General features: G+C 48.0%; 1 pseudogene; it reads right to left on the minus strand.

Annotated features, from left to right (window-relative positions):
- Window positions 1-712: 712 nt before the first annotated feature.
- On the minus strand, window positions 713-3,886 carry LOC141022566 (DNA topoisomerase 2-like; annotated as a pseudogene).
- Window positions 3,887-13,765: the final 9,879 nt, after the last annotated feature.

Raw genomic sequence — 13,765 nt, forward strand, 5'->3', positions numbered from 1 at the left:
AAAAGTCCGAACTGATGGAGGGAGGCGGACAATATATTTCAACACTCCCCCTCACGTCTAGGTTATTTTAGTCCTTAGACATGGGATCGATGTAGGCCACAGAATCGTTATATTTAATACTGCGTTGGCAAGGTCTTGAACTCAAGACCTCTTGGTTCTGATACCATATTGAATTCATGCTCTAGCTAACTCATCCAAAAGTCCTAACTGATGGAGGGAGGCGGACAATATATTTCAACAGTCGGTATTCTGGTCGCTGAAAACTAGGTCATGAACTGAGCCAATGTGAACACTAGTAGATAACCTGCAATAAAGATGAGTTTTTATTATTAAAAAACAAATTATTTCTACCTAGCCATAGTGACCAAAGCAATGATTGCCGCTCCAACACAGATGAGGACTAAGCTTGCGATGAGCGCCACACAGTCAATTAGCTAACATATTGGCAACACTATGTGGCGGATACAAGTTAAAAGCCACCTCGATGACTGGTCAGAGGATGTGTGAACTTGCACTAGAAGAAAGGATGTTTAATTGTCTTATTATCCTGACAAAAATATCTTTTCTTTTGCGGGGTATCCTGACAAAAAAATATCATTTCTTACTTCCAAGCTAGTTGAGCTTTGCGCGGTTATCCTTAGCTAGGCTCACACCTTTGCAGAGATACCGTAGGAAAATTTTAAATTTCATGAGTACCCTGTACCTTCATTTTCCAAATTTGTCTATTGTGGATGTCTACAACATCGGAGTAGAGAGTGGTATTGCTGAAAACAGATTTCCTATACTAAGAGTTGCTTCACATTACCCGGATAGTTCCCAAAAAAGTTGATCGTGTATATATGCTGTTGATTGTGTTATTCATATTTTCATCCGAGTGCATAATGGAGATATGTCCTGGCCCAGTAATGCTCCTTTACACATTAATCTGAAAAGGATTGTTGTTGTACCAATTGGAGCCCAGAACTGGAGTGGAGATATTCAAGCATTTAATTACTCTAGAGAAGCCGGAAATTTGAAGAGAGATGCTATGGCATATCAGATGTGGGCAGAAATGTAAGATGAGACGCAAGTTCCATTACCATTCTTGTACTCAGAAACATAATGTGTTGATGTAAATTATGTTCTCACACCTTGATATGATATGAGTCTTAGATATGAAGCTACCGAACTGGAAGTTCTGCCACCAAGATACTTTCAAAATAGATATTTGACATCTAAGTTAGTACTATACTATGACTGATTAAACTAGCCAAAAGTACTTCTACCTACTCAACAGAAGCTTCACTAATGTGTGACCACAATTCTTGGTACATAACGATAAATCATACCTAATTCCGATTGTATGGCTGGCTGCGCACAATCTCCCTTTTAATCCAAGCCAACCGAAGATCATCTCTAGAGAAGGATAAGAAAACTTCCCTGTTCTCCTTTATCTTGAAGATATCTGCTGCCACCAAAATATCATCTACTTGCAGACCTTGTAATTTTTCGATCGTTGCGATACACCTGGTAATGCTGCATGGATCCTCCAGCTTCTTCTCCTCAATTGCAGCGAACCGATCAATTTCTTCCCGCTTCAGTTTTAGGTATAGCTCAAGGAACACATCATCGCGGTCAAGTTTCTTGATTTCTCCACGCTGTGCTCCATGCATCTCTGAGAATATTTGTGTGGGTCTTGGTGGGGCATGCATATATGACATACGAGTAGATGAATGTGGGAGAGAATCCAAATTGGCTCCCTTGCTTAGTTTAGACTTGGCCAAACGAAGGAGATTGGTGACAACACCCGAGTTAGAGACTGCAATTGTGAGAAGTGAACATTAGCATTAGTGGTGCAACCACAGTTCAAGGATGCCAAAATTAACTAATCACATACCCCTCGTAAGGAAATCTTCGGATAGCTCACACTTGGACCCAAACTTTCCCTGAGGAGTTGTCAAGGTCTCTTTGGTCTGTGAATCAAAGGCAGGGTTTTCAATGAGTGCATTAACAAATACCCATAGGTAGCCCTTCACTGTATGTAATTTCATGCTAGCATGCTTGTTTTTCTTGTTCACAATGCCCATCAAATGGTTGGCGATTTGGTTTGCGACGTAGTCAACGTGAGTTCCGCCTCTTATGGTCGCAATTCCATTTACAAAACTGACCTGCCATCCAAACAAATTGTCTGAGGTATACCTGTAACAACACATGCTACGACGGAGTAACCTACAGAATTCTAGCCCACACTAACCTGCTGAAACTGGCCTTCACTTAGACTCACACACACCTCCCAACGATCATTTACCTTCTGGTAAATTCTGAAAAAAAAAGACAAATTTGAATAACCGGAAATAATACTTGTCAGAGTTGTTCATAAACACACCTAAACTCCCAAAAGACTATGTCAAACCTTGGTAGCTCGATTCCTTCTTTGGAAACAGAGTCAATATAGAGTTGCACATACTCGGAGAAGCTTTTTGCTGCTAGCTTCTGACCATTCAACTCAACATTCACGGATTTGCCAAGGATGCCCGCCATATCAACTACTCTCTTCCTCATGACTGCCACGATATCACGGTCGAGCATCTTGGTGAAGACAAACTTGGCAAGGTCAGGCTTGAAGGTAACTCTGGTCCAGTTCTCTGACTGCTCGCACTTTTTAATCTCGGGTTCTGACTTCTTCCCCATGTTTTCAGAGAAAATCTGCGCAAGCATTCAAGGAGGAATGTCATCTGTCATGATATATCATGCTTGGTGAATTGGGTGTATGTGCCTAACGAGGGTACAAGGGACATTGGTTAATACTCCTATTGAGTGTACTAAAACCTATAGTAATATTGAACGTACCATGTACAAACCTAATAGTCAATTTAAATTAGACATGTGCGGTCATGTCAGTTTTCAAACTAGATATGTGTCTTCACGGTAAACCTTACTGATCAATGCTGCAAACTATCAAAGGAAACAAGATTCAGATCAGTAATATTAAAAAAAATGTAGCCAGGTCATACAGAGGAGAAATTTTGGGCAGGCCCTGCAAAACTTTCATCCATTTTGCCTAGTTAAACATTACTCTTCTAAAAAACGTTCAGTCGCAGTAAAAAAACGAACTACGGTCTCGCACTCCAATATAATCAGATTCTGAATTCTAGAGTGGTCAAATACTCAAATGGCACATCGATTTGTCAGGTGTCCCTTCTTTTTATCTAACTAATCCACACCAGAAAACCAAAATATCAATATCATCAGATTCTGAATTCTAGAGTGATATACTCAAATGACAGATCGGTTTGCCAGGTGCCCCTTTTTTTAATCTAACTAATCCACACCTTAAAACCAAAATATCAACTGTAAAACGCTCATGAAGTCCATGATGGTATCACCTGCTTGTACTTCTTCTGCCGGCGCCCATCAGCGATCTCGATGACGAATTCCCTCGAGAAGATGTTGGCGAGTATGGCGCCGTAGCCGTTCGTGCTGCCGAAGGTCTTCCGCTCGTTGTCATGGTAGTTGCTGCTAGTGAGGAGGTTGGCGAAGATCAGCTCCGGCACGTAGATGCCCTCCTGCTGGTCGACACAACGGGTATCCCGTGTCCGTTGTTGTAGACAGAGATACAGCAGCCCTCGACGTCGATGTCGACCTGGAGGTAGTTCATGCAGCGGTTGCGCTGCTTGTGGTCGGCGGCGTTGACGAGGATCTCGTCGAAGATCTTGTAGAGGCCGGGGACGTAGGTGACATACCGATGCACCATGGCACCGTCCTCGTAGACCCAGAGAGGCGTCTTGTGCTGCTGGACCGAGCCGACGTAGGTGTCTGGGCGCAGCCTGATGTGCTCCAGGTGCGTCTTCATCTGGTACGTCTCCTTGATGGACTTCAGCGGGGGATTCGTGGAGGCGGCGGCCATGGCGGCACGCCGAGGTTGTAGGTCGTGTGCCGCTAGGGATTTGGTGCCGAGGATTGCGGGGTGTGGGAGAAGGGGCGGGGTTCGAAATTTAAATGTTGGGGGCAGGGACGTAGGGTTCTTGTGGGGGGTTCGGGGAACGGAAGGCTAGGATCTCGGGTGGTGGGATCTGACGGTGCAAATTGTATAGGAGAGTGAACCAGACGCTATTATTTCACTTGTTGGTGTCACGAGAGCTCCTCGGGTCGCTCTCGCGGGCGGCCAGGGGGGCGAAACCTAGCCGCCGCCAGCGTAGATCCACCGGCCCTCTTCCCCTCGCCGTCGCCAGCGGACGTCGCCGGGCAAAGCCCGCGCGGCTCGGCGGCGGCGGGGCACTTCCTCCTCCCGTTTGAGCTCCAGCAGCGCGGAGCTGCTCATCTCTGCGGGATCCAGGGCGGTGCTCTCGCACCAGCGTGCGCACGGGGCAGGGGTGGCCGTGTTCGAGAGCAGGGAGGCATGTGTAGGACGCCGCAGCATGGCTGTGTCGGGGAGGCCGTGGATCTGGCGGCTTCGAGAAGGGTGGCTTCGGGCCAAGGGCCTTGATTCGCGACGACAGCTCGGATGCGTGGGATCCGGCGCTAGAGGGAGCGAGGCGGCACGATAGGGCGGTGGTGGGTGGGGCCGCACAGGGGGTACTGCGGGCGCGTTGAGGGCGCGAGGGAGTACCCAAGTGCGCGGGGAGGGGTGCATGGATCTGCCAGGTCGTCCGTGGCTGGTGTTTTCGGGGGGGGGGGGGGGGCATTGCCGGCTGCTGGTGGTGCCCGAGTGCCTCTTGATGGAGCAGGGAGGCTCCGGCCGCGGTTGGATGTGGGGTGCAGGACCTGATCTGGTCTATGTAGGCCCGTCGTCGGGGAGGCTAGCTGGTGGACGTGCACAATGGTGGCGTGCTCGCTGTGTGGTGGGTGCGCGGTCCAATGGAGGTACTGGTCGACCTCGGGCTGCTGCCTGGGAGTGGCTGCACCAGGTGAAAGAATGGTCGGTCGGCGGCCACGGCACCTGTGGGTGTCACTATCCTCCTTGGAGGCATTGTCGGGAATCACAACCTCTATTCCCAGATCAAGTCCTTCGGGTGAAAGCCCTGCAGGGTCGGGCAGTGGCATCTTCTTCAACGTCGTTCCTCTCTTTAGGGCGCTGTTTTGAAGACTTTGATCCCTTTGGTGCTTCCTACGACTGGACATGCACAGTGGCTTCTGTGGCAACGATGAAGGCGGTGAGCAATGTCTGAGGCGTGGCTTTGGTCGTGGTAGTCGACTCTTCTTCTCCGGCGTGTCCGTTGGAGTGCCTCGACTGTCTGTTGTTGTGAAGTCGAAGCCATTGTGGGGGTTGGTGTTATACGATGACGCATGACAGGTGGTTCGTTCGGTGATCCTCCGTAATGCCAACCTTGTCGTTTTCTTCGTAGTTCACCGTTGGAGTCGGAGCTGCGCTGTCTAGTGTGGATTGTATGGTGTGTTGTGCTGCGGCTATTAGGGCTGCTATTTTTCTTTTTCTTTGATCTTCGGGTCTTCTGGTTCTAGGACCTTCATCACTTTGTTGTTTTCTGTTGCTTTCTGCTATTATCAATGAATGCCAGCGATACTGGATCTTTAAAAAAATAACTTGTTTCTTTTTTTTTCCTGTTGACATCAATGCTTGTGTAACCAGGTGATCCCCGTCGTGCATGTTGTCACTGCAGTGTTCCATAATTCACCACGGATGGGAGTGGATGTGGTGATCCGAAACCACAATGGAGTGTGTTTGATGGCTTGCCAGTTGCCACAGGCGGATTTAGGAGGTTACCATGCCAGAAGTTGAGACACTAGTGCTTTGACGCGTCTTCGCTCTCACTATTCAAGAAGATTTTCAAAAGACCATCTTGGCTTTGGACTGTCTCTATGTTATTCAAGGAGTTCTTTCTCAGACAGCAGATCGTTCGCACATTAGGATGGTATAATCACTGATATATAAATTTTGGAGGGCAATTTTTCTTATTGTTCCTTTAGTCACGTTAGTCGTTAGTCTAAAGTCACGGCTCATACATTAGGACATTCGTATTTATCTTCTGATGATTGCATCCGAAAAACTCTTTCTAATATTGTTATGTGATCAATACAGAGGGGCATCCTCTCTCAAAAAAAGATGATCCCCGCATGCAAGCGTTGGGTGTGTGGCAAGTTGTGCAAAGAGCACATGAGATAGACAAAGCTGGTTCATTGATTCTGGAGGTTCTTTCTGCCGAAACTTGGATGGCCCCGAACTTCTCAAGGTGGACGATGACAGGCCACCCATGGCGAACATGTGCAATCTCTTGCTAGAACGGCGAACACGATCATAGCGCTCAACCTGAACAACTCCGAGGCGTTCGTTAAGAAATGTTGAAGAAGAACCCATGTGTTGTGACTTGTGAGAAAATGTTGGAACCCGAGGCGTTCGTTAAGCTCACGTCGATGTGCTTTTAATTCTAGCGAAGAGTAGGGAACTATGCGGGCCATACTTTAGGATGAAAACAGTGGATTCATTGTTGCTTCGTGTCGGGAAATCCTTTTCATGGACTTGGTGTCGGCTGAAGCCTAGGCCCTATGTGACGGGCTCATACTCGCCAGCCAGATGGATTGCTCGAAGCTGATTGTCAACTCCGAGTGTATGTGGATATTAGAATGACGGTGGAAATTCACTTGGAGTAGTAGATGCAGTATATGAGGAATGCACATTTTTATGTTGCAACATTCTATAGGCTCATCGCATATGATTTTTATATAGATGGGAGTTGGCATGTCCTGATAGGGGGGCTGTTACCAACAAGTGATCAAGTAGGAGTACACAGACCATATACCAGTGCATGGAACCCTAATAGAAAGGACCGAAGTTAAGAATACGATTCAAAGCATATAAAGGAGAGTGAGGTAATTGGGCCTTCTGCACATTAGGGAAAAAAGTGGAGGGGCGCCTAACACGTCCATTTATTATTATTCTTATTATAAATTGTCCTCTATTGATGATTTTTTCACATAATTGCATCATAATGTATTTTTCCTCTTAAATTGCTTATTTTGAGGGGAGTGTCAGAATGTTGTGGAAAACAGAGAAAAACAAGGGCATTGAAAAAAAAAATTCTGAAGACAAAAGAATCCAACAAAAATATATTTAGAAGTTTCTCATGGGTAGAGGCCCATATGAAAGTGCATTTATCTCTAAATGATATTTTGGTGTCATGAAAATGTGGTTAATAGAACTAATGACGGTTGTTAAGGTTTATCTTGCGTCATTGGTTCCACGGATAACTATTGAGAAGATCGTTGACCCCCCTCCCCCCCCACACACACCTCAAAAAGGTTAAAGGCGTGGTTCTCAGGCGACTCAAAGCCTTTGTTTCACTTTATTTAAGTCGCAGGACAAACCGCACTATCAAGGGGGTCATGGGTTTTGAAAGATAGTGTGAGAACACTATCAAGAGGGGGAGCAGCTCCGCCATGCCGACGGGGCGGCGCCCTACAAACCAGGGTGAGATGGCAGGTGATTCCTTATTTGGCGGCGGAGATGGATGGTGTGACACCAGTGTGGCCTCAAGGATTTGATGACACACGGGTTTCCTCCAGTGGCACGCCACCTCCCTGGCTTCGACTCCTCTTCGACAAGATCGTGGCGTTGACTGAAGGCATCGTTTGTTCAAATCTTGTGTTTGTGCTTTGCAGTGGCCTGCTAGCTTGTTCTGTACTTACGTGTATCCTTTTGTTGTTTCTATGTCTCTATGTTGGTGTTATTGTGTGTGTTGTGTGGCCTTCACGTCTGTAAGGGTGTCATTAATTTAATGCCGGGCCTCGGCCTTGTTTCTAAAAAGTTACACCGCTTATATTCTTTGTGAGAAAGATCATATGGGTTCTTGAGAAGAAGTTCGGTTGAGGATCTTTTGAGAACTTCAATCAAGTGACTTGCTTTGATTGTTACACTTGGAGTGTGTGCGCGCGCGCGCCCCTCATGGATGGTTAGGGTCCACTAGCGAGCCTTTTTTTTTATCTAGGTTGTGAATGACTCGAGAGTTTGTAAGGGCTCAATGATCGAAAATTCGTTTCTGAGCCCGAGCTCAGATGATCCTGAAATCTACACCAATCACTCACATGAGGATCCGAGCCATCCAGTGTATTCTATTGGCAAATTTGACAATTTTGACCTCGAAACGAAATAAATTCACAGAATGAACTGGGTTCGAAACTATTTCACACCCCTAACCCTTTTGTGTAGCGCCCGCCACGCTGGCGCCACACCCTACGGTGCAGCGCCTAGCTCCGCGGCGTTGCACCTCTGTCCACCGTGGCAGCCCACGGGCCCGCACCCAGCCGTGCAACGCCTCCGAGCTAGGCGCTGCATCTGTAATGTGCAGCGCCTAGCCGCTAGGCGTTGCACGTGTAATGTGCAGCGCCGAGCGGCTAGGCGCTGCACTGTGACTTATCCAGCCACTTGGCTGGGCCCCCTCCCCCACCCCCCCCCACCACACACTCTCTCACTCTCTCCCCGAGCTTTGCCCCCTCTCCCACTCTCCCCCCTCTCAAATCTTCTTCCAAATCTTGCAAATTTGAAGAATTTGTCCGTGGATTTCGAAGTCAAACCCTCCCTCAAGGTAATAATCTCCGATCCCCTTGTTTTGATCGAAGTAAAGTTCTCCCATTGCTCATTTGTTGGTAGTTTGGGGAAACCCTAGTTTAGTTTGGATCTAGAGATTTGCATGGAGATGTGAGATGTTTGTTTGCCAATTTTTATGATTAGGCTTTGTTAGTATGCTAGGGTTATTCTTATGGGTGTTCTTATGTTGGTGCTAGGGTTAGGTTTAGGGCTAGGGTTATGGTTAGGGTTAGGTTTAGGGTTAGGGTTATGGTTAGGGTTAGGGTTGTTGTTTCATATATATATTAGGGTTTGTATTCGGTGTTAATCCATGGATTAGTACTCATGGAAGCAATGTTACCTTGTGTTCATTGCTTATAGGGATGGGAAGAACATGTGTGTTTCTTCATCATGGGGACAAAGACGCCTTTTTGAAAGGCAATAAAGAACCGGACCCGGATGAGCTTGACATTGTGTTTGATAGTTGTCCTAGCTATGCGGAGCTCTTGCAACAAGTTAGGAAAGATTTGAATTGGATGGACCCTAGTGATATCATTGAGTTGGAGGGAAGGCATAATGTTGGTTTTGGAATGCACATCCGTTGGAAGACAATGCGTGTAAACTCGGAGCAACGTTGGGTTGCATACAAGGAGACGGTGGCCGAATCACTAGACAAGGCTCTTGAGTTATTTGCAACGAAGAAGGTTGAGTCAAGTTTGCATTTGGACTTGAACCGGAACCCCTCCCCTTTGGTTGCTAGTAGCCCCCCACCCTTGAAGCAAGATGAAATTGTTGAACCTCTTTTGACCCAAAAAGTGAGGCCAACATTGAGCCCGTGTAGAAACAACCAAGATGAATCTTTGCAAGAGGACAACGATGAGTGTGCGGACGATGACAATGAAGTTGATCTCCATGACAACAATGTGGGTGATCTCGACAAATATCATTTGCAAGAGACAATGGACCATTCCATCCCTTTTTCCCGTGCATATGCATCGGACTCGAATGACGATGGTCCCGATGAACAAGTTGATGCGGAGGGGTTCACGGTGAAGGAGGCTGAAGCTTTCGAGAAGGTATTTGGTCGGGATCATCGGACTACATTGTTCAAGGATGTTAGTCTCGCGGATGAAGCCGTGGTAGATGGTGGCCAATGTGTAGTTCTTGGGGTTAGGCCAAGCTCTCACCGTGATTTGGTAGACGACAAGAACCGGATTGCGAAAGGTTCTAAGTTCGACAGCTTGTTGGATTTGAAGATGTGGCTCGACAACTACTCGGTTACGCATTATCGTCCACACAAGGTGGTGCACTCGGACGTCAATGTGCGCTACACGGTTGCATGTGCATGTGAAGATGAAAAGGAGGTCCAACTTGGACTTAGAAGAGGCCGTGGTGGTGGTAGAGGTCGTGGAAAGGAGGTCCAACAAGGAGTGGCAAGACGCCGTGGCGGTTGTCCGTGGATTGTGCGTGCAAGACCATGGAAAGGAGATCCTACTTGGCATGTAGTGAGTTGTGTGCCAACTCACATGTGCCAAGGCAAAAGGGTGGATGGCAAGATTGTGTCCCAAGACCACAAACAACTCACGTCTGAGTTCATCGCTTACAGGCTCTCGAACTCAATATCCACACTTCCAACAATGAGCGTCCAACATGTCATTGACCATGTGAAAGCCATCTTTCATTACCAGGTGAAATACGGCAAGGCATGGAAGGCGAAGCAAGCCGCATTTAAGATGTTGTATGGTACATGGGAGGAAGCATACAACCGAATCCCTAGGTTGTTGTTAGCCATGGCCGCGACAAACCCGGGCATGGTTCATGTGGTCGAGCCTCATGGGCACCAAACAACGGTTCATGAAGGAAGGAAAGTCAGAGTATTTGGCCGTGCTTTTTGGGCGTTCGAGCAATGTGTGAGGGCTTTCGAACATTGTAGGCCGGTCATCGCAATTGATGGCACGTTCTTGACCGGACAATACAAGGGCATCTTGTTGGTTGCGATAGCAAGTGATGCCAATAATCGGGTGTTGCCATTGGCATTTGCTTTGGTTGAGGTGGAAAACAATGACAACTGGGAGTGGTTTCTGCATCTTTTGAGGACGAAGGTGTTACCCGCTGAAAGGGAAATTTGTGTCATATCGGATCGGAATCAAGGAATTCTTAACGCGGTGGAGATTGACATTCCCGGGCATGCTCCGTTGCACCATCGATGGTGCATGATGCACTTTTGTTAGAACTTCTATAGGGCATGTGGCCTTAAGGAGTTGGCCGATGATCTTCAAGATTGTTGTCTCGCTTTCTCCGATAACCGCTTCGCCATTTTGTACAACAAATTGCTCGCACACAAAAAACTTGATCCCGGGGGTCAAGATTTTCTCAATAGGCACATTCAATACCGGAACAAGTGGGCACGTGCTTTTGATGAAGATGGCCGGAGATACGGTCAAATGACAAGCAATATGGCCGAATGCTTCAATAGGGTGCTCAAAGGTGCACGTGGATTACCCGTGATGGCAATAGTTCAATACACATTTGACAAGATGAATGCGTACTTTGTAAAGTACTCGATGGAAACCGATGAACAGATAGCGGGTGAGAACCCACGGAAGTACAAGTACAAGTTCCCACCCAAAGTTGATGAATGGTTGGCATTTCAATCACGGAAGGCGGACTCAGAAGAAGCTATATTATATGACAACGAAGAGTGGAAGTACGAAGTGAAAGAGCCAGGAGGAACCACAAATGATGGCCGGCAACATGGAGGTCGGGCTTTCAAGGTGTCGTTAACACAATGTGATTGCACTTGCGGGAGGCCATTGTTGCTTCATCTCCCATGCTCACATTTGTACGCCGCCGGCCGCGTTAGGAATGTGGACATCAATCACCCACGCACCGTGAGGGAGTCCCAGTTCTCAATCATGACGGTCAAGAAAACATGGGCTCCCCGCTTTCACCCATACTTTGACCAATCACAATGGCCGGAGTATCATGGAGTTCAACTATGGCCGGATCCGGAGTTGAAGGTTGTTAAACGGGGTAGACATAAGACAAAGCGTCTTAGAGGCGACATGGACGGATGGGGCCATGGTGGGCGCCGCGAAGCGGGCAACGACCAATTCCAAGAGCCTCGTGAGAGCTCCCGTTGTGGGGAGTGCAAAGGTCATGGCCACAACAAAAGAAAATGTACGAAACCAAGGAAAAGGTTCAAGAAAAATGATGCAAGCACAAGCCAACATGGAGCTACACAAGGGAGCCAACCAAGTGGTAGCCAACCTAGTGGTAGCCAACCTAGTGGTAGCCAACCAAGTGGTAGCCAACAAGTGCGAAGCCAACCAAGTGGTAGCCAACCTAGTGGTAGCCAACAAGTGCCAAGGCAACCAAGTGGTACCCAACAAGTGCCTAGCCAACCAAGTGTTAGCCAACCTAGTGGTAGCCAACAAGTGCCAAGGCAACCAAGTGGTAGCCAACAAGTGCCTAGCCAACCAAGAGGTCGGCAACTTGGACTTACAAGAGGCCGTGGTGGTGGTGGTCTCGGCCGTGGTGGTGGAAGAGCTCGACGTGGTGGTAATGGCCGTGGTGATGGTCTCGGCCTTGGTGATGGTCTTGGCCTTGGTGGTGGACTTGGCCGTGGTGATGGACAAGCGCAAGTTCGTTATAGAGGAATGTTTGGATACCTAGATGGACCGTTTCCGTATGTTCCTCACTAACTATAATGTATCACATGTTCTTGTTTTTCCATATGTTCTTCTTTTTCATATTTGCTTCCATTTGTTCTTATTGTCCTTACTAACCATTATGTTCCACTCATTGTAGGTATGGCGGCTTCCCAACCCAACAAACCAACGATGAAGGAGGATGGCGAAGATGAGATGGCCGGATGGTGGGAGAAGGCGGCGAAGAAGCTTAGAGAGGAGGATGCAGCCAAGCTAAAGAAGAAGAAGGAAGAGGAGCTTGAGAAGGAGAGGAAGCGAAAACAGAGTGCGGCAAATGCGATGCGCGCTAGGGAGCAAGCGTTGATGAGGCAAGTTGAGGAGGCACAGAAGAAGCGTCAACAGGATTTTGAAGAAAGAACCATGAAGCTTTGGGCAATTGCAGCTGAAAAAGAAGAGAGGGACAAGCAGATATTCATGGAGAGGGTGGTTAAGGAGGCTCACCTCATAAGAAAAAGGGAGGAGGAAGAGGAAGAAGAGAGGAAGAAGAAGAAGGGAAAGGGGCCTTCCTCTACGCAATAGAGCTATGTCTCCTCTTCGATTTGCTTGTGAACTACTATGTCTCCTCTTCGATTTGGTTGTGAACTACTATGTACCGTGAACTACTATGTCTCCTCCTCGATTTGGTTGTAAGAACTACTATGTGCGGTGAACTACTATGTGTCCTCCTTGATTTGGTTGTACGAACTACCATGTGTCGTGAAGTAGTATGTGTTATGAACTACTATGTGTCGTGAAGTACTTGGACGCTGCAATCTACCATGTGGCGCCTAGCTGCTGTTGCTTTCTGGATAGCTAAAAAATTCACTAAGTCCAAGTCCAAGTGCCTCAAACTGTAAAGTACCTTCTGTTCTGGCTGCATAGCTACAGACCAGTGCAGCGCCTAGCTAGGAGGCGCCACACTGTACAGTGCAGCGCCTGCGGGCTAGGCGCTGCACTCTATAGTGTGGCGCCTCCTAGCTAGGCGCTGCACAAACACTTAGCGAAATTTTTAACTGAAACTGGAGGCATACCTTCTGTTGGTTGCTGGATACCTACAGACATGTGCAGCGCCTCGCACGGAGGCGCCACACTCTATCGTGCAGCGCCTGAGCGCTAGGCGTTGCACTATACAGTGCGGCGCCTCCAAGCTAGGCGCTGCACATGTCTGTAGCTATCCAGAAAAGCAACAGAAGTTTGGCTAGTTACAGACATATGCAGCGCCTAGCCCGGAGGCGCCACACTCTATAGTGCAGCGCCTGCGAGCTAGGCGTTGCACTGTAGAGTGCGGCGCCTCCGTGCTAGGCGCTGCATATGTCTGTACCTATCCAGAAAAGCAACAGAAGTTTGGCTAGGTACAGACATATGCAGCACCTAGCACGGAGGCGCCGCACTCTATAGTGCAGCGCCTGCGAGCTAGGCGTTGCACTGTAGAGTGCGGCGCCTCCGTGCTAGGCGCTGCATATGTCTGTACCTATCCAGAAAAGCAATAGAAGTTTGGCTAGTTACAGACATATGCAGCGCCTAGCTTGGAGGCGCCACACTCTATAGTGCAGCGCCTGCGAGCTAGGCGTTGCACTGT

This window comes from Aegilops tauschii, chromosome 5 (assembly GCF_002575655.3).
Source record: "Aegilops tauschii subsp. strangulata cultivar AL8/78 chromosome 5, Aet v6.0, whole genome shotgun sequence".
Lineage (NCBI taxonomy): Eukaryota > Viridiplantae > Streptophyta > Magnoliopsida > Poales > Poaceae > Aegilops > Aegilops tauschii.